Below are 21,261 nucleotides of genomic sequence, written 5' to 3'. Positions count from 1 at the left end.
CGGGGTCCGCGTCCCGAGCGGCGCAGCACTCACCCAGCCGGGCGGCGAGGGGCCGAGCTGCGCCCGCGGCTAGCCGGAGCGCCCAGGCGCCTCCCTTCGCTCTTGGTAGCGTCGGTCCGCACTCCCTGTGACCCAGGACGTCATGATGCCTTCCCTGTTTTCTTAATGATAACTTGGCAGAAGAGGAGACAGGCTGCCAGGTTCTCCTCGGGTGGTTGCGTGGTATGTGCACGTTTCTCTTTGCATGCGTTTGGCTCCCTCTTTTTTTAAAAAAAATAAATATATCTCTCTATTATTTTTTTTTGAAAAAAAATTTTTCCCCGGCACTGTCGGGATTTGATGGCATTACTGCGTTTGCATAATCGACGCCTCTGGGTGTGTATAGATGTATGTATGTGCGTGTGATTTCTTTTTTTCCCTTTAAATCCTGCTGCTTCTGCCTCCGTCGCCGCCGCAGCCGCTGCAAAAGCAAGCATGCGTTCCTCTTTTGTCTTTCATTTTACCTTCAGGGTGACATTCAGTGCCAACTGCTCCCTTTTGACCGTCGCCAATCCCCGCCTGGGCAAAATAAATTTGAAAAAAAAAAAAAACCGGAGTGGGGGAAGGGAAGGAAGAACCCCTTCAGCCCCAATGCTGGGGTGCCTGGTTTCCATTCCCTGAGCTACAGCATCCCAGACCTACACAACCCACCTTCCAACCTACAAAAATAGACATCTTCCCTTCTACCCACCCGGCCCAGGCAGGTTAGCACCGAGGCGGCAGGGGCATCCACCCAGGGCCCCACTCGTGTTCGCAGTTCACGCTGTCTGACTTGCATACCCCGGTGTGTAGGCCTCACACAACTGGAGCTGTTTTTCTTTAAATCTTTTTTTTTTTTTTTTTTGAAATGGGGAGGGGGTAGGGAAGAAAGAGGAGTCCCAGCTTGTGAGTAAGGGTTCTATGGATACAGAATTGAACTGGGGGAGGGGGTATGCTCCCAGCCTGTATGTGAAGGGTTCTATGGACACAGCAGAAAACTGGGGGGGAGGGGGTCTGCTGGCATCTAACTCGCCACCAGGGGAGTTTGGAAGGACATAAAGGGTGATAGCTTTTATGTGACTTATTCTAAATGGCAGTAAAACTTTATATATATGTATATATATATATATATATATATATATATAGAGAGAGAGAGAGAGAGAGAGAGAGAGAGAGAGAGAGATGTGACAGCTGACTATCCAATGTCCTTGTCACTTCAATAATTATGTTCCCCAGTACCAGTAGGGGAGGGGCTCCAGGGTAACCTTAGTACTTATGTCTGTAAACAGGAAGATGTGCTTTAGATAGTGTGTCCACAGGATGACAGAGAACTTATTTTTGTCAGGCTTCCTTTGCTGTCTGTTCACTGTCTGGCATAACTATGTTCTGTTGTGGTAATATTGTATATGTTTGCACCCTGTACATACATATATATACATACATGCCCAGCACCAGGCCTGATAGATATTTTGTCCGTTTTTATCATTACTTATCCATTTGGAGTAATAGGACGGCCTAAGGGATTTCCCTCAAGCCAGGCCATGACCTTGGTCTCTAGAATGTATTGTTGGGGTCACTCACTGTCTTCTAAGATTCCAAATCCCTGAAATATGACAGTAGATGCCAAGGTTGGGGGCGGGGTGGAATCCACAGAGGAGAATGTCAAGTCTGAAAAGAGCCTGAAAGGAACTAATCCCAGATTCTGCTCAATGGCTGTCCATTTGCTGTTATCTAACTGAAGTGGGCTAAGTTTCACGTGCAGGGCACAGGCACTTGTTGCCTCTTCTCCCTTCAGAGTCACAATCCAAGAATCGCTAGCAAACCCCACGGGGAAGACACTGTAATTATGCAAAAGCCAGACAATCAGAATTGGAGGAGAGCCTGGCTGAAGTCGACTAAGAGGGTCAGAGGACTATTGACGAATGGCCAGATCCCAAGACTCTCCACCCTTGACAATCGGCCCAGATACTCTGGCTCTGCTCACAGTCTCTTTGGACTGCCAGGAGATGAGCTGGTACATCCCCTTGGTGCTGAGAGGTGACCAGAGCCATTGATTCAAGAGACCTAGAGCCTATTCAGCATGCCTGTGTATAGATGTTATTGGTAACTTTCCAGTAAGTAACCAAAACGTACAGATTAATGGGCAATCTTCAGTTCTCTGGAGGGGGTGGGGTTGTCTTTTTTTGTTTTTGTTTTTGTTTTTGTTTTTCATTCACTGTCCTCAGAACCAACCCCTTGTTGACCTACCTCCAGCCTGTCAAAAGAATTTTAAAAGTTGACTAACTTTAATCCCCTGAAATGCATTTTTTTTTCTTTTCAGGCAAATTCTGTTTGTGCTTCACCAACCCACAAGTCAGTGCAGTGGCCAAATGGCCCCTCTCCTTGGCAGGCCACTCAAACTCTGCAGAGGTCTGAATGGATGATTGTTTCTTTGCTTGCTTTTTGTTTGTTTGTTTGTTTTGAAGAGGGTCTTATTATATACCTCTGACTGGCCTCAGCCATTCAGCAAACCTCCTGCCTCAGCCTCCTAAATGCTGGGATTACAGACTGCACCAGCATGCCTAGCCTGCATAGGTGCTTCTGAAGCCAATACTCTCCAACTCTTTGAAGAATGCCTCTCTGTTGCTCATCCAAGTTCAGACTTGGACTATATACAAGGTTTTATTTTCTACCTCCATCTTAAACACAATAGTTAATAGAGTTGGAGCCTGCTCAGTTTTAACTTCCGAGCCAAACCAGGAAGGACTAGGAAGGCTTGCTAAGGATCATGGGACACCCTGAAAACAAGGTTGGAAACTTAGCTGTGTTTGGAATTTGTAAATCAAATCCAATCTCAAACACAATGGGAGGGGAAGATGAGGATTAGCCCTGCCTTACAAAAGAATATCCCAGGATGGAGAAGTGCAGACCTAAATTACAAGGCTGAGATTAAAATTCAAGGGCTCTGAGCTCTTACTATCAACCTATTGCTAGCTGCTGGCATCAGACCCAGACTGGTCCCCCCATGGACCAATCAGGTTGGTGAACACTGCCCTCTCACAGTCTCAAAGCCCCTCACCCTTTCTCCAGCATGCCAGGCCTTCCCTCTGCCTCTTTAAACTCACTTTCTTGTTCCAGTTCTACCCATGGATGAAGGCCAAGGTCCAAACCCACTGGATCCACCACAATGTTATTACGAGCTTTCTGCTCTTCTACAGTTCTACAGTGTTCACTGCTGCATAGAACATGAATGTTCTCTATTTGGGGGCTATTTTTAATCCTTTCTCCACCTTTCAGTTCTTTCCTAACAGAATTATGCCTCCCCACACCCCCGCCTTTTCTGGTTCATCCAGCATAGTACCAATTAGAACACTGGCTTTCATTTATACCTCGGGTGTATTAATCCACACAAAGGTACCCTTTGGAGAGCAAGGTTAGCACGTCGCAAAACGATAGAATCTGAAAGTTCTGTGTAATAAAGGCTTATTTTCCTTTCATCTGAAAATATACAAACTGGTTTCAGTGTACTTTAGATAGTTCCCAGAAAATAAGTCAGTATGACATGACTGCACATATCTGTCTGGAAGCCTAGTGCCCACAGGGGAGGCTGAGGCTGGGAAGGGATGGATGACAAGGAAACTGTTGACATTAGAGGTGAGGTTGTGTAGTGTGAGGATGATACTACATTGAGGCAGAGGTAGATTGGCATTGGGACTGGGGATAAGGACGGTGAACCAGGATGTGCAGAACACTGTTGAAAATGTAATCATGCAGGAGTCATGGTACATAATTTTGCATTTCCTGGGTATTTTTGTGATTAAAAAGTTAGGCCACTCGGAGTCTGGTGGTCACCAGAACAACTCTAGATCTTGTATTGGCCAGCTTGTGAGACCTCAGGTGGAGGGCTCTGGTTCCCTAGTTGTACAAAGTATAATTGAACCTGACTTCCAAAGTCTCTTTAGCGCTCCAAGTCTGAAGCAGTGTGGCGGAGGAATCAAGAGTAAGCTTGAGCATCCCACAGTCATCAGTGGCTTGAGGATTAATCTAAAAGAAGATGCTCAAGAGCCCAGCCTGAGCAAAGTCAAGTTCAAGTTCTCTAGCATACTGAAGGGACACTCAGAAAAACAGAGTTTATAGACAAGAGTGTATTCAAACTTATATTCTCAAGGGATAGAGCTCAGTGGGACAGCTCTTGCCTAATGCCAAGAGAGAAAGAGAGAGAGAGAGAGAGAGAGAGGTCCTTCTTCTACGAGATGAAATTACCAGTGATTGTGAATACTAGTTATCTACTACAACTATCAGAATGATGTCACTAGTCATCCTTGGAGCTTATGTGTAATTTACTTTCCTTCTAACACAGCCAAGTTTGATATAAGGATCCAATCCCAGTTGCCTGGTATCTTCAACTCATAAGTAGCTTGAACAAAATGATGACACACTTTAAAAAGCAGAGAGTGACAATAAAGAGACTTGGGAATGAGAGCCAGAAGGGACCTTCTGTGTATTTCCTGTGTAGCTCACTCTTAGCGTGTCTCGCTGTGTATTCCTTTCTTGTTTACCCTTTAGAATTGAATGCTTACACTCATTGAGTTTTGTGGTGTGTGTGTGTGTGTGTAGCAGGATGTTTGTTTGTTTGGTTGGTTTTTTTTTATTTTTATTTTTCTGAAACAGAGTCTTATATAACCCACAATGTCAGTGCCAGCCTCCAACTCAACAGTATCTGAGGGTGACATTGAGCTTCTGGTCTACCTTCCTCACTTCCCATGTGCCAAGATTCCATCTCTAGACAGGCCTGGTTTGCACATCGACTTTCTCAGCAGTTTCTGTTGGGATAGATAAAACAATAGAAATGAAAAAGATGCTACAAATACAAAAGGGTTTGTCAATCAGGTCTACATTTTTACACATGAATTATGTTTCTAAAAAGGTTTCCACGGTTATGAAAAACATGTGGAGCCAAGCACTCGGGTGCCCTGGTCAGGAATCCAGGTTGATCTCTACCACGGTTCATCATAAAACCTCACAGAGTCTTGGAACTAGCTAAAGGTAGGTCCAGATGGCTGCGTGACCAGCTGCCCCATCCCCAGTGCACTTTCAAAACTACGTTACAAACTCAAGGGAAATAGCTACTTGGTCACACATCTCGGTTAGAACCAAGTTCGTTAGAATTTTTATTTAAAATAGGCAGGTATGTTATGGCTGGCACGTGGAGATATGCAAATAAACTTACATAAGGCAAATGGCCTCATAGAGGTTTCACCATTTCAAGGATAAATAGATGAGCTGGATGTTGTTTGTTTGTTTGTTTGTTTGTGTTTTTGAAACTGGTTAGAGAGGACAGAAGAGAAGGCTGCAGGCAAGGGTGCAGGAGAGAATGCATGTGTGGTAGTGTTCTCAATGTAGAAGATTCATAATTTTCATTGCATTCCAGACGTATTCTTGATTTTAAAAAAAAAAAGGTTAAGAACCACGGGAATAAAAAAAAATAGCTTATTTTTAAACTGAGATCAAAGAGAATAGATATCCATTTAAGGCAAATGCCAGAGCCACCCCAACACGGATAGTGTGTAATAACCACTAGTATTCAAAATGATAGCCCTGAGACACAATAAAAGCCTCTGTCATCAAAGAAATCTATTTTCAAGGTATTTTACTTAACTGATAGAGGAAACAGTATTAGTCTGCTGGAAAGTGTTGAACGTCAAATGAAAATGGGGCTAACGCTTTAGAGCTGGCTGGGCAGCTCTGCTACGCAAGGCAAAGTGCGATGGAAATGATCTTCCTTTTCTCCTGTTTTCTTTCTATTTTTAATTTTTTTTTTTTTTTTTAAGGAAAGAGAGGAGTCACTCACAGTCCTGCAAGTGCTGAGGTTGCAAGGGAAGGGATGGGAGACGGAAGAATCCTAACGGGTCTGGAGGGAGGAAAAATGGAGAAGACTTGGGAAAGAGTTGGAGTCAGCTGACTTCAATATTCTGTAGTGGACAACTGAATTAATTGTAGGCTATTAATGATGTGCATATTAAAATTAAGGAAATACTGAATTCGAATTGAGCTATGTGGGGTTACAACCCTTTAGTACAGCCTGATTCCCTGGCCACAGGAAGGAGGATGTCGAAGGTATTAGTAGCTGAATTCATTTATTTGTGAACTACCAGTATGGGGGTGACAGTCAAAGCTGTTAATAAAGATAACGGAAAGGTATTAATGAAAATGATCTCATGGTCTGAAATAAAACTACATTTATTTCATCAAGCTAATTATGTAAAATATGTAACACCCCAGCAAATGTCGATGACTTGAGATTTGCAGACTGCTGAATTTGTCCCATCCTTTGCAGAATAGAAGCCTTTGTCCACCCTGGGTGTTGGGTCACACTTGGTCCACTCGAGGCTCAGTTTTCCATATGCGATAGCACACTGACTGCCTGGGGGCAGAAGGAGGCGGGCAGAGCTTTCCCGGGCAGCCGGGTTCAACTGGAAAAAATGCTCACAACGTCACCTGATGCCACTGGCTCCCAAATATGTCCTCATCTATGTGGCTCTGCCAGCTGCTGAACCAGCAGGGAAACTCGGGGTCATGGAAAGAACACTAAACTTAGAGGCAGAACCCTGGAGGTGAAGGCTTACTGCTTCCTCCGGCTGCTCACACGGGCCCTGGAACTTCAACATCTGGATCTACCCTGAAGCCCTGCTACCATCCCCAGGTCAGTCTCCCAGAGCTAACCAGCCAAAGGGAATGATGAGTGGAATCAACCACACTGGCCCAATTCACCGTAGGAGCTCTTCCAAGATGGTTCCCACTGCTCCCCACTGTGAGAACTTCCTGGGTTTCCACTCTATCTTCACACTGCTGGGATCAGCCTTGTACTTAAATCACTGTTACTCCGCCATCAGCTGGCATAACCCGTGTTTATGACATCTTTTGGCTCACAGTGTGTGCAGTTGCTCCCTAAGTGCTGAATTAATGAATGAACGAACGAATGAATGAAATAATGAATGAACGTCAGGTAGGAATCTTGGCCTGCAGAGATTCCAAGCTATAAAGATGCTTTTTGATATGTAGGGAAGAGAGGGAGAGCTGGGCCAACCACAGGCACATGATACAAGTACTCAGAGGGGCCTCTCTATAATGAAACTTCTACAGTTACTATACACTATGTATTCAGCCAGTTTTAGGGGATAAAAAGATTTATTTCCTACACAGGATTAAAGCTAAGATGCAAGAGTCCCCCTTTCTCCTACCCCCCAAATATTAACACTGGCTTTATTTGACATCGATTTATAAAGAACACATTCAAGATGTTTCCAGAAAGCTATAGAAAAGAAACCCAGAAAGCATCCAGACTCAGGTCCCTACACTTGCATAGCTGCCATCGTAGGGTGGGAAGGACGCAAAAGGCATACTAAACATCAAACTCTTAAGGGACTTTATGAACCTTTCTGGGGCCACAAACCCTACCTTCAAGGTGACAATCAAAGGTGTGGGGATCGGTGGAGAAGAGATGGAAGATATGAAAATATATGTCACAGTCAAAGTCTGGTTAGTGTGGGCAAATACTGGAAACCATCCCCTCCCTAGGCCTTCTTGCACAGTCGAGACAAAGCAACTGACTACATCAATTTTTATCTCCTTGTAAACCTTTTGATTGGCCAATGCTATATGCGTACCTTGAATGTCCCACAAAGTTTATTGGTTGAAGGCTTGGTTCCTATCCTGGTGTGCCATTGGGAATTGGTAGAAGCGGGAGGGTGAGAACACTGGAAGGAAGGAAGTTGGAACACTGTGGGCATGCCCTTGAAGGAGAACAAAGGACCCTGCCCCTCTCCTGTCTGTTCACTTGCCAGCTGCCATGAGCTGCATGGCTTTGCTCCCTAACACACTCATGCATCGTATGCTGTCCAGCTATAGTCCTAAAACGGAAAGACAGAGCAGTCCACCACAGTCTCAAGCTTCAGCAAAAGCTCACTTTACACTGAGTACTTCACTCCAAGGATTAACACCTGGGTGTGGTTCCCAAAGTTGGCCACATATCTAACCACGTGCTCAGGTCATCTCGTGACCCTCATCAGAGATGTAGCAGGAACGACGGGGTCACCTCTATGCAAACGCAGGGGGCTGCACAGCCGCAAAAGTATCTTTTGCAGGAGGACCTAATTGAGGACTGCCTGAGAGGCCAAGGATTGCTGATGCAGACACTGCCAGCCAATCTGGAATCTCGGTTTAGAAGAGATGTTTTCTTGAGACTAATGGGGCACAGGTATAAAGGAGCTTGTAGCAGGGCTCAGATGAGTTTGCTGTGGTGTCTCTCACCTGTTCCTAGAATCTGTGTCATTGACTCTGTGCCACCTCACCTCCTACCCCCAAGGGCAGGAGGGTACCCCCAAGGGTCCAGCAGAGCTTAGTCCAGGGTACAGGCAACACAGAGAAGCTCCTGTTTACAGTAGATGGTGACTAACATAGAGACTCACAACTGGCCAAAGTGAAGAGAGATCGAAGAGTCCAAAGCCCTAAAAGGAACACAGCTAGCACAGCTCCTCTTCCCAAGGCGCAAGGATTCCTGTGGAAGAGGGAATGGGAAGAGTGTCCAAAGCAGAGGTGGGAGACTCCAAGGAAAGAGTGTGTTCCGGATACAGGACGGTTATGTGTATGAACTCATAGTTGTTGTCACGACATACACAGGATGTGTGCAGGACCAAATTCCAACATGAAGAGAGGAGTTGAGCATGGAATCCCATCCCTGGCTGTGGAAGCCATTAGCCTTGACTTTCATCTAATTGTAGCCTCCAGTATGCTAACCACACTCAACAGGAAGGCCAGACATTGAAGAATATTTGGGCAGCATACATTGGCCTTGGTAGGTTTTAAAATAAAAACATAAAGTTGGATGGGTAGGGAAGGGGTGTGGATCTGGAGGAGACAAACATGATCAACATACACAAAATGTTGGAAGAATTAGCATAAACTGCTTAAATACTATGTCATACTCTGCAGCAACTGGGTCAGCACATCCAAAGGCAGGAGTCAAGGAGTCACTCTTGCTAATGGAAGCCCTCCAAGTGTGTGATCAAGAAGACAGCTCAGTAAGCTAAACACTTGTACAAGTGCGTGAACCTGAGTCTGGATCCCCAGACTCTGTGTAAAAGACAGACACAGTAGCACGTCTGTCTGCAATCCCAGAGCTCCCACACAGAGGTAGAAGGCAGAGGCTGGGGAATCCCAGGGAGCTCATGGCTCCTGGGTACAGATTAGGTCCCACTGCTTATTACAGATGAACGGGACATGGGCTGGTTAAATTAGTTAACTGATACATGATGTTAATTAATATCAATAATTATTCACTGGTCCAGAATGGAACAGTTTGCAGACTCCAAATCCCTATTGTTTCACCATCAAACCTCTCTTGGAAAGCTTTTTGTAAGTGAACCATAAACAGAATAGTAATGGTGGATCAATTCATCCCAGATATCAAAAAAGCAATTTTTTAAAAGGCACATAGAACACATAAATTTTTTTATGCTTTCTCATTCACAAATTGCTTTAACACATCACTTTATTATTTAATCTTCACAACAAGACTGCAAGGTCTGGTATGCTATGTCCATTTTATAAAAGATAAAACAAAAGATAAAAATATTTCCCCCTATTTGGGAACAAATTGAGGCTCAGGTCTCAGAAAACTATGTTCTTTTTCTGGACCATCTGCCTTGGAAGCCCTACTGATGGCTGCCAGCAAGACAGCATCAGCACCAAAAGCTGGTGCTGAGCCATGATCTAGATGCTCTAAAAGTAGTATTCCAGCATGCAGCCCATCAGCCTGCATCTGAAGATGATAAGGAATGTGCCCAACACAAAACAATAAGTGTACTTAAAACATTATGAGATGTGGGAAGGTAATTTTAATTTGTAACTTAGTCATGAGCGTCTTAAGCAGGAACTTTGTAGATGACACATTGTCTTGCAATGTCAAAAATTTCCACCCACCCTCAGATGTTAGGAAAGGAAGGAAGAGAGGGAAGGTGGGAGAGAGGGAAGAAGGAAAGAGATAGGAGAGAAAGAAGTATTTTTCAATATTTTTAATAAGCATATTTTAAGCAGATTAAAAGTTATTTATTATGCTAACAAGCCTTGTCACTGTCTAAAATCTCTTCCTTCCACCTTAGAAAACCCTTTCAAGCCCACCACCTCTTAGGAGGACTGACACCCCATTGGCCACACTCTGTCCTGGCTTCCTCAGCTCTTTCCATACCCTGCCTAGTATCACTCTCTTAGGGAGCAACCACCACCATCTTGGTTTATGTTTAAAACTGAGACATATTCCTGTTTCCAGGAAGTCATCTTTGTCTCTCCCACTTTTTCTTCCCCTGTAATCCTTAGCACTCTACCAAGCGCTTGATAATTTACTTCTCTCTCTCTCTCTCTCTCTCTCTCTCTCTCTCTCTCTCTCTCTCTCTCTCTCTCNTCTCTCTCTCTCTCTCTCTCTCTCTCTCTCTCTCTCTCTCTCTCTCTCTCTCTCTCTCTCTCTCGCCATCTCTGCTGGCTCCAGGGATATTTTTTTTTCTCACACCATCTCTCCAGCATCTAGAAAAACCAATCAAGTGTTCAAATAAGTCCATTGTAAGAAATTGATTGTCAAAGAGGCCACAGGAGAGGCTCAGACAAAGACACTGCCTTCACCATTCCTTTGTCTTCAAGAGTGTCTTTTGAGCCAATGAGGTGGCTCAGTGGGAGAAGTTGATGCTAAGCCTGATCACCTGAGTTGCAATTTGTTCTCTGACCTCCATGTTCATGCCTTGGCTCACATGTGCACACATACACACAAATGCCCACGTAAGTAAATAAACTTAATCTTAAAAAGTTAAGCACCTTTTCTGGTTTGAGCTAACTTCACAACCTAAAGATGTCAACAAGATAGATGACTAACTGAAACCTTGGGAGAGAATTAAGATGAGAGGATCTCTTGCTGTTTATTGTGGAGCATTGATGCCCTAGACATGACCTTCCAGTAGTCTGTAATTATTGGGGATTGAGAATAGAAAGAAGAGGTTTCTAACCATGGGTGTGAGGCCCAACCAGGCTGCGCACAGCCATGTGCTGTGATGACACCTAATGGATCCTCCTGGGGAATCACTTTCCATCTTCTCACACTAGAACAGGCTTTGAAGAAGTCAGCAGGTTCCCTGGCTCAAAAAAACAAAACAAAACAAAACAAAACAAAACAAAACAAAACAAAACAAACCATTAACTACAGACTGCTTTCAGATTTCCCAGAGCGAACTTGTGTTCTGGAAAGGGTTCTATAGAATGTGGCATGTCCACCTGAAGCACTGCGGTTGGTGGGGCTTCCCCAAGATGTATGTGCACAGGTTCTGAGATGACACCATGATCCTGAGCTGTCTGATTGAAGCTTTGCTCAAGGGAGGTCAAAGTGCAGGGAACAACTCAAATATGAGCGGGGATGATGATGGCCATGGAGCTCAGAAAATGGCCCAGTTGGGTGATTCCATTCCAAACATAGAAAGCAACAATGGAGCAGAGTGACAAAGGGACAAGCCACTCCTCCACACTGCCCCTCCCCTCCTAGGAGAGCCAGGTTTAGGAAGCAAAGCCCTTTCAGTAATGAAAGTGGTATTTATTTAATACTCCGGCAACTACAAATTCAAACTAGCATTCCCTTCAAAATAGTCACTTGGGGAGGCAATGTAATTACCTCAGCGACGCCATGATTGCTCTAAACATTTTGGGAATTCCTCTTTTAAAATCACCTCCACAGCTGCTTTAGGACTCGTACGGAAAAACTAATATCATTTCGTTATTGGCTTTACTTTATGTAACAGAACTGCCGTGGTTCAAATTTGGTTGGCTCTTGTTGTAGGTCAAAAACTGGCCTCTAGTCTAATGTCCTTCCAAGTTAAGGACACAGTGGGACAGGCTGAGCCCGATGTACACACAGTAGGGTCAAGGCTGGCGACTGGAAGTCTATTTGAATGCTTTTTCTGGTTTTCACTGTAAACCATGGTCTAGAACATCTTGTTACTGGGATAGGAGTTGGTGGTGTCAACTAGAGAAAGGCTTGGGTCCCTAACATTTACTACCACACAACACATCTCTGAGTCCCCATCTTTAAGCTCACAGGCATACCCTCAGCGGGACTCATCTCCTCTCCTATTATGCAGTATTGGCAATTGTGTGGCTTCTGCCTTTTCCTTGGAGACAGAAGCGACAGGAACGTCAGCTCCAGAATAAAAATTACCTGTAGTGAAACACTCAGTCATGTAACCTGGAACACATAAGCTCTATGCCTCAGTTTCCCCTCTGTGAACTGTGTCTAATGTCCCTAGCCTCGTGCTGATCGCGGTACTAGGACAGCGTACAATGCTGACCACGACACTTATTTCTTTCAAAGCCTTGCTTTCTCCATCCTCAGACTCCCAAGTGCTGGGATGACACGTGGACATGACCACACCTAACTGCTTTGATCACTCCAAGTCATAAATTATAGATCTGAAACTCCAACCTATCGGCTCCTCATATTGACCAGATACAAAACTGAATTCCTTACTGGCTAAGACTCTCAGATTATTCTAGCTCCTCGGCTCTTATTTAAAGACATCAATAACTATACAGTCATCAAATCCCAAATCAAATTTATTTTGGATTCTCCCTCCAGCCTTACTCTACATCCTAGACCAGCACGTATGCATGTGTGTGTGCATGCCCTTGTGTGTGTGTGTGTGTGTGTGTGTGTGTGTGTGTCGGACAGAAGAGTCAACATTAAGTCACCACTGCATGCCAGACCAAAGCATAAAATAGGTAGCATGCCACAAAAATTTCAGTCACTTTGTGCCTGTGACTCTGTTCAGTTCCATTGTGACATCCATTTTGAAGATATTAAACCCAGGCTACTAAAACGTGGCCCAACTTTCCAGGACTTATGCAGCAAGCCCTCTGGAAACTGGCAGGGGTTAGAGGGTCAGCCCTGGCAGCTATCCTAGAGCTGTGGTCTCTGCCACACAACTCTGTGGTTATTCTGTTTTTAAATAAAAATAATTGGGATGGGCCACACCCAGCACTCACAGGAAACTGAGGCAGGAGGACTGCAAAGCTGAGCCCAGACTTTGGTATATGGTAAGACCCCATCTCAATAAAAACAACCATTAACAATAACTTCAAAAGATTTTATTATTGCTATTACATGTGCTGAGTTCAAAATACAGAGTAACCTAACCACAACCCTATGATCCCAAACTCCACTTTTATAGATGAACAAACTCAACTCAGAGAAGGTGAGCTATCACTCCAATGGAGTACTACTTAGGCCAACAAAGTCTCTAGTGCACTACCCAGCCTCGTGATGGTCAGGCATCTGTATTCTGCTAAGGAAACCCTCCCCCTATATAACTATTGGCACCATCTCAAAGATGTGGTCATCATGTTATGTTCAATGTGCTTCTAACTCCACAAGTCAGGCATTACCACATCGTGCAGACTTAAGAGTCTGGCTGGTGCCGTCTGTTATGAGCGGATGTAGTGTAACGCGTAGCTCTGCATCTTCCCAAGGTCAGTAGAATATGTTAGTGCCCATCCCTGGCTCCTGAATGCTGCTCCTTACAGGGCTCCTCTCTAAAACCGGAAGTTTGGCTTTCTCTTCTGAATTACCACGAATTGGTCTCACCTGGATTTCCTGGCAGGTGGGCATAGTCACTACCTACTATTTCCTGACTCTTAGAGAAGTCCCGGACTGTCTCCATGGTAACAGAGTCAGCAAATCATTTTCCTGCTTAATTTCCCCTCTTTCGACCTACATGGGAACAGTCAGCCTAACACTGCCTTCCGCCAGCAGCCGCCTCTAGCCTCAGGTTATATTTTCTCTGGTCAGTGGTTTCTAGGTACATGGACTTGTTAGCAGGGTGACTTTTGGGTCTATTAGAGGGAAATGCTGAAGGTCACGATGTGGTCACCAAGAAACATACCCCACCCCCTTTGCCCTATTTCACATTTCTTTTTACAGCCAACGGTCTCTGCACTCTCCTTGAGAACAGATATCAATGGAAAACAACTGACTCAATGGGGTGTGATGGCTATAGCTCCTTTCTAGTCACACACACACACAAGGGAGAGAGACATACATACACACACAGGGAGACACACACACACACACACACGAAAGAGGGATAAAGACAGACAGACAGACACAGACACAGAGTCACAGAGACACAGAGAAGGGAACTCATTCCTTTTCTAGGTGATTCCTGGAAGTTTCAGTCCAATCTAAGCCAGCTATATAGGATGGGGGAAGTTCCACTCCAGGACATGGATACAAGGAAAGAAAAAAGTCCTCCCATTCCTAGGCTTCTGTTTGTTATTTGTTGTTTTGTTTGTTTGTTTGTTTTGTTTCTGTTTGGTTTAGATTTGGGTTTTTCTTTTCTTTTCTTTTCTTTTTTTTTTTCTGTTTGGTTTTTGGTTTCTTTTGAGTCTGAAGAAGTTTGTTTTTTCCTTAAAGGGCCTCACAGATCCCAGGTTGACCTGAAATTCACATCTTGCAGAGCAGCCTATTCTAAGTCACTGTGCTAAGCCAGAGAGAGTTGTGAAACAAAACTGCATGATAACATCATTTTTTCTCATAGAATCTGACCACCCATAAGTTCCACTAACAAACATGAGAAAGGCTTTTTTGATTTTTTTTTAAGACAGGGTCTCACTATGCAACCCTGACTGATGTGCAATTCACCATGTAGACCAGGTTGGTCTCAAACTCACAGAGATCTGCCTGCCTCTCACTCTGACAAGCTCCTTCCTGCCTTTGGACACTCACTACCAGCCTGAAGCTTGCCCCATTCTGAACATTCTTCATGTTGATAATGTTGCCTAATATTATATTGTTACTGTACCTATGATGATTTAAAACTCTGCCTTCCATTTTCCCCTGTTATCACTTAGCTAGAACAGAAAAAAAATCAGAAATGTTTAATACAGTTTTAATTGATCTAGACTTAGTGAACTGGCTAATCTTTGGAATACGTCACTCTGAGCTGCTAACCAGGCAGAGGGATTCCAGCAGAACTCGGGGCTTGACTTGTTTTAATATCTTTTGGCTGATGGGAACAGTCTGGTATAGTCTTAAAACTTGGAAGAAAAACACTAGTAAAATTTGCCACTCTGTTATGTCCCATCAGAAAAAATAAAAACAAGCCAATAACGATATTGATTGCCTCTCTGAGAACATTTGGTGAACTATCCCCTTTCTAATGTCACTAGACTGTGCCTGGCTCCGACTTTCCTATCTTGGACAAAAGTTGAGCTCACATTAATTTTTATAAGTTGTGACAATGATAAGTATCCAAACTTCAGCCATAATTTATTCATGGGGTGAACCAAAAGCCAATGTTTTCTTGATGGCATCCTATGTGACTTATACTTATGCCCCGTGCTCTGGTACCTAAACATTATATACATACATATTACAACATTTTCCTCTGGGTTGAGTGTGGAAAGTTTGCTTCATTAGGCAGCAGACATAGAAAAGGGCTTCACCTCTTAATAGTTGCATTTAAATGCATATACAAACATTTCACTGGAGGTAGCTGGGCCTGAAGGTTCACAGGGAAGTTGCCTATTAGATATATGGTCTATTTCCATGCCCCAAAGTTAATGCTAGGATGCATGAGAAACTCTCCTAAAATTCAATCTGAACTACTTATGCGCAGGGACCACTGGATTGGCCACCACACAATTATTTTAAGATGTTAGAAGGAGCATTTCCCATCTTTCTTATGCTTGGAAATAGTTAGATTTTATGGTTGCTGAGTCAGAGCCAAAAATATATAATTTTATGCCACAATATACAACCTTTCCCTTTGGCTGTGAAAATTTATATGTACATATTTATGTGCATATATAGATAAAAATCTTCATAAACAGAGTGGTCCATTTGAAATGAACTGTATTTAAGGCATGCACTTTCTGGCTCTGATGATATTACTACTATTTAAGAAAAAAAAAAAAAAACAACTCAGTTCTCTCTGTAACTTACCAAACCACAAACAAATGCCCTAAACTGGTGTTCAAGTGCATGCAGGTTTTTTTCATTAACTTTCACTTGCTTCTATTTTGTGTGTGTGCGCGCTCAAGTCGGGGCACAGTGTGCATATCTGCAAGTGCGTGTGAACTTGTATGTGGAGGGCAGATTCCAGCCTTGTCTATTGTTTCCAGGAGCTGTCCCCCTTGGTTTTGCTGACAACATGTTTCCTTGGGTTCTAGGCCTCACCAGTTAGGCGAGGCAGGCTCGGCAGCAAGTCCGCGTGTCCCCTATGCAGAGGTTCCTGGCTGACGCCCCCACAGCTGGTTGTTTGAGCTGAGGATTGAACTCAGTCCTTCATACTCGCTCAGCAAGCATTTTGCCAACGGTCTCCACAAACCCTGTTAATATTTTAGCATGTACATTCGTAATATAGCTAATGATGGCGAGGCCTGACCTCTGCATGGGACAAGCCATCTCTACTGGATGGTTTCTACATCTCAGCTATAGTATCAGCTTGCTTTGGTGTTCTCTTGGACATGTTTATAGACCTCATCTTCAAGTCCAGGTCAGCCTCCAGTTCGTTAGCTGCACTGTAGACAACAAGTGCACTGCCCGTGAATGCCGGGACCACCCAGCCTTCTGATTGTGGCAGACATTATTAATCAATCATGATGTCCTTTTGTGCATATGTCAAACATGGACTCAGAATACCTCTCTGTTACAGTAAATCTCCAACCCCATAAGCCCGTACAAAGAACACACAACTCAATTATAATATATTTAAGCTGCATGCCTAGATTGTGCAGATGGGGCAGATGCACCACTCACTACTTTATTCCCTGGCTGTGAGACCCCTTGCTACTTGCAGATTCTCCAGGCCATGTGGTTCCGCTCCATCTTCCTTCCACCTCCTCTTCCTCCATCTCCCTCCTTCTCCTCCTTCCTCTCTCTCCCTCCCTAAAACCTCCAGCCCTACCTTTCCTTTCCACTGCCCAACCACTGGCTCTGGCCTTTATTTGACCAGTTAAAATGTGGAGAAAGTTCACAGAGATCACCTGAGCATGAGCCACTCCTCATCTGGGCAGTTCCTCTTGAGGAAGCCGGGTTAACATCAAAATACAAACAGGGCCAGGACAATCCTCAACACCCCTCTACAACACACTCTAAGAACCAACTGTCGGTTAGTCAGCGTAGCCAGAAACCTACACTAGAGAAATCTCTTTAAATCACTGCTTGCCTCTTTTTAATCACTTTTTTTTCATATTTTATACAAATGCATCACCATTCTTGGCTCTTTGTCACTCCATGCTGCCCTCCTCCACCCACCTCTTATTGGTCTCTATGTCTGCCAATCACCCAGCTTCAGCTTTCATGTTCCACATCCATGCTTATTGCACACAGAGACAGAGTTGCATCTCCATTCTGCCTACAAGAGACAGTGCAGTGAGAGTCTCCCTGAACTTGCCACCAGAAGGCTCTTAGATCTGCCAAGCGCCATCAGCCGCACAACATGGCAGAAAATCAACATGCAGACAACAGAAGCCAGGACTGCTGGCACGTGCCCATAATCCTGGCATTCAGGAAACTGAGGCAGGAGGATTGCTGGGAGTTCAAGGCCACAGAGCGAGATTCTATTTTAAGAACAGCGGAATTAATAGCTTTTCTGTAGAGGAATAGGAAATTACCAGGAAAGGAAGGGGAGCAGGGAATACCATTCAATGGTGATTCAAAAAAATATAACATGACCACCCAGGAAACCGAGGCAGCCCTGAGAAGGTAAAAGACCTCTACAATGAAGACGCTTACATGCCAAAGAAAGAGATTAGAAAAGACTCTCAAAGGTGGAACTGCCCCTGTGTTCATCTTTATCCTTTCCTTGCTCTGATCTTCTGAAGTCAGAAACCATAAGGAAGCACAAATTTGTGCTACGCTGTGAAATCTCTCATTCCAGGCTGTGGCATGCATCTGATTTTGAATCTCTCTCACCTCAATTTTGGTGTCTGCCAGCTGAAATCACCCCACATCCATCCTGTCTTTGTCTTTCATGAAAGCCATTCAGTGTTTGTTCCAAGTATGTAGCCATAGAATAAGGTGATCTAGGAGCAGGTCCCCAATTAAGAAAAGTAAGAGTGGATCACTGTGGTCCTGTAGCCATGTCAAGATACCATTGTCAGTTTCATGACATTGCTGGTCCACTCTCCTTACTATCTCTAACTTGTGGCTCAAGAGGACGGAATCCCATGGCTGACAACCTCTGACAACCACCAGATGTGGGACCTAGGTTCACTGTTACACCAACATGTCATACTAGAACCCTAACGAAAACAAAATGTCAAGGTGCGTGTGTGTGTGTGTGTGTGTGTATGTGTGTGTGTGTAATTCAGAGATTGTGGTGGTTTGAATGAGAAAGCTCATAGATCTGAAAAGTTGGTCTCTAGTTAGTGGAACAATTTGGCAAGGATTAGAAGGTGTGGTCTTACACCTTACGTGTCACTGGGAGTTAGCTTTGAGGTTTAAAGGCCCATGCCATTCCCAGTTAGCTTTCTCTCTCTTGTGTGCTTATGGATCAGGGTGTGAGCTCTCGGCTCCTGCTGCAGCACCATGCCTGCCCGCTGCCATGCTCCCTGATATGAGGATCATGAACTCTTTCTGAGCCTCAAATAAACTCTTTCTTCTACAAGTTGCCTTGGTGTTTTATCACAGCAAGAGAAAAGTAACTAAGATGGAAGCTCACACTGGATATCTTCCTCGATTCCTCTCCTGCTTAATTTTTAAGACAAAGTCTTTCATTGAACCTGGGGCCTCAGAGATTTGCCTAGACTGGCCTGGCTAACAAGCCCCAGGGATTCTTCTTCTTCCCACTTCACCAGAGCTGGAGTTATATAGGTACACTGTCTATATCCCTCTGTTGTTTTGGTATTGAGGATATAGCTTAGGTCCTTTATCTTGCACAGCAAGCATTTTAGCAATGGAGCAATCTCCCAAGTGCCTAAAAGGTCAAGATTCTGGTGGGGCACAGTAAAAAGGTCACTGAGTCCTGCTAGAGACTACAAAATAGGGTGCACTGCTCAGCTGAAGTCAACACATAGATCTCTGCGGCAGGGAGGGATTCACACAACTTTAGAACTTGCACCAAACATCTTTTCACTTGTGACCTTTTAACACTGAGATGGATACCAAGTACAAAGCACGTGCACTCAAGAACCATGCGATTGCGTTACCAGAACTGCCTCTTTAAGAATCCCATGCTTGCAGTAGATGTAGACTTTTGTGTTAGGCCCTAATTCAGAGTTATTTGAGGGTTCACTTCTCTACAGATTGGGGATTGGACATAGCCTGCACAGCACAGAAATTCAGAACAACAGGACCATTCTAAAGAAAAAGAGCTGGGTTGAGAACCATGAATCATGGTTGAGCTGGTTGCAAGATTTCATAAATGTTAGATGCCTTTCTGGACAAAAGACTCTGAAAGATTTCTGTTTCCTGTGGATTGAAGCCGGGCGTGATGGAACAAACCAATAACCTCTGCATTTAGAAGGATTAAGACGATTAAGGTTTCAAAGCCACCCTGGGCTACATGGCAAAAAAAAAAAAAACGCTATCTCCAGGAATGATTTTAAGGGATTAAAATTCCTTAGACTCTTGCCTAGAACTGCAGATCCCCATGGAAGCCCTCCCTGGTTTTTAGCTCCGAGCTCTCATGTCACCAGTGTCCTCTCTAGGGTGGGGTAGCTGTGCAAGGCTCTGACCATTACTGGGGAGAACCAAAGGGAACAACAACAATATTTGTAGCTTCTCTCGTTTAGATGATATTTACAGACCAAGGGGAGAGGGTTAGTCAGTCAACCAAGAGTTTGCCATACCAACGTGAGGACCGAGATCCAATCTCCATCTCCATCGACAGTTATGTAAGAAAATATAAAACTGAGAAGAGCCGTGTGGGGCTGTGGTCCTGGATGTGGGGGTGATCGGGATATACCACTCACATGTATGAAACAGTTAAAAGAACAAATAAAATACTGTTACTAATAAGAAAGTAGTCTCTTCATCGACTGAATAGCAGGAATTAGGATTCAGTGGCCGCAGCATTCTGAAACTTCTAAGGAAAACTTATAAGAAACTACTGAGGTCTCTTGAAACATTCTTTCTGGAGTGTCCTTCCTGGAACACAGCCACCATGCTGTGCAAAGGCCAGGGCTCAGGGCCTTAGGTCAACATCCCCTCCTACATTCCCAGACAACAGCCAACATCAACTGCCATGTAAGTGACCCATTTGGCCTTCTGCCTGTCAAGGCCTTCCGATGTAACTGTATCCAGAGCCCTACCTAGCCAACATCTATCTGCGGAAGAGACCCAGAGAAAGACCCGGATGGCCTTGCCTTTCCAAACCATGAGCAAAATGAAATAGCATCTTTAAACTACCATCTGCTGAGGTAGATTTCATATGTTTGCATGTAACTCGAGAAAACTTGTTATAAAACAACATTTTATCATAGAAATCCAAAATGGGGTTCATGGCCTTTGTGACCAAATGATAAACACTGGCTCTCAGGGCCTGGAAAAGGTGGCCAATGAAACTGGAAAGAGCCTCAAGAAAGTAAGATTTGAAAGGCAGAGAGAAAAAGAAGTGTCAGGGAGTGGAGAGACACTGAGTTAAATACAGATGAAACAGTTCACAAAAAGCTTGCTTGACTAGAGTGTTGTGGAATATGGAAGAGACAAGATGTGACAAAAGCAGAAGGTTGAAAAGTTCTTCTCAGAGCAACATATAGAAAAGCCCAGGAAGAGAGGAGTGGGCTCAAGAAAAGATTGTTTAAGTCTGGGCATGGTAGACAAGGAACAGAGAGGGAGGGGACATGGTTCAAAAACCACTTCAGGAAAACTTAGAGGAATTTAAAAGTAAACTTTCTCCTCTCCCTCTCTTTCAAAACGTATTCTCCAATAAAGACATGGCTAATTGCCTCAAGACTGAGATCAAATTCCACCTTGGCTGAAGATGGCCCCACAGAAGGTCTTCACTTCCTGCTTCTCCACAGCAACCTCAGGTGGATTACATGGACCCAGTGGGTTGTGTTGTAATGAATTCCATAGACGAGATTCTGGCCAGTAAACAGCAGCGGTCATGGAAAAGCCCAAATATTCTTTTTTTTTTTTATATTTTTATTACATATTTTCCTCAATTACATTTCCAATACTATCCCAAAAGTCCCCCATAGCGCCCCCCACTTCCCTACCCACCCATTCCC

At 44.2% G+C, this 21,261-nt stretch overlaps 1 protein-coding gene and 1 long non-coding RNA gene across 7 annotated transcripts in view; one reads left to right on the top strand and one right to left on the bottom strand.

The window, feature by feature from the left end:
• The window catches only part of Esrrg (estrogen related receptor gamma), a 606,111-nt gene that overhangs the window by 563,026 nt on the left and 21,824 nt on the right, over positions 1-21,261 (bottom strand). The window contains exon 1 of one of the 5 annotated variants that reach the window (XM_029477726.1): positions 34-702. The exons of the other annotated variants lie outside the window; for them this stretch is intronic. The gene's annotated coding sequence lies outside the window, so the exon portion shown is untranslated. Of the gene's footprint in view, positions 1-33; positions 703-21,261 lie in introns of those variants that run through there. 5 annotated transcript variants of the gene reach the window in all.
• LOC110297576 lies at positions 162-6,447 on the top strand. 2 transcript variants are annotated; one of them, XR_003836714.1, is made up of 4 exons: positions 162-222; positions 2,339-2,427; positions 4,925-5,043; positions 5,829-6,447. It is a non-coding gene; the product is annotated as an uncharacterized LOC110297576 (long non-coding RNA). The 2 variants fall into 2 exon arrangements; XR_003836715.1 differs by lacking the exon at positions 2,339-2,427 and having other exon boundaries at positions 186-222.

This window comes from Mus caroli, chromosome 1, assembly GCF_900094665.2.
Source record: "Mus caroli chromosome 1, CAROLI_EIJ_v1.1, whole genome shotgun sequence".
NCBI lineage: Eukaryota > Metazoa > Chordata > Mammalia > Rodentia > Muridae > Mus > Mus caroli.
Note: the sequence above shows the minus strand (reverse complement) of the source record. Positions and strands in the feature narration are given on the sequence as shown.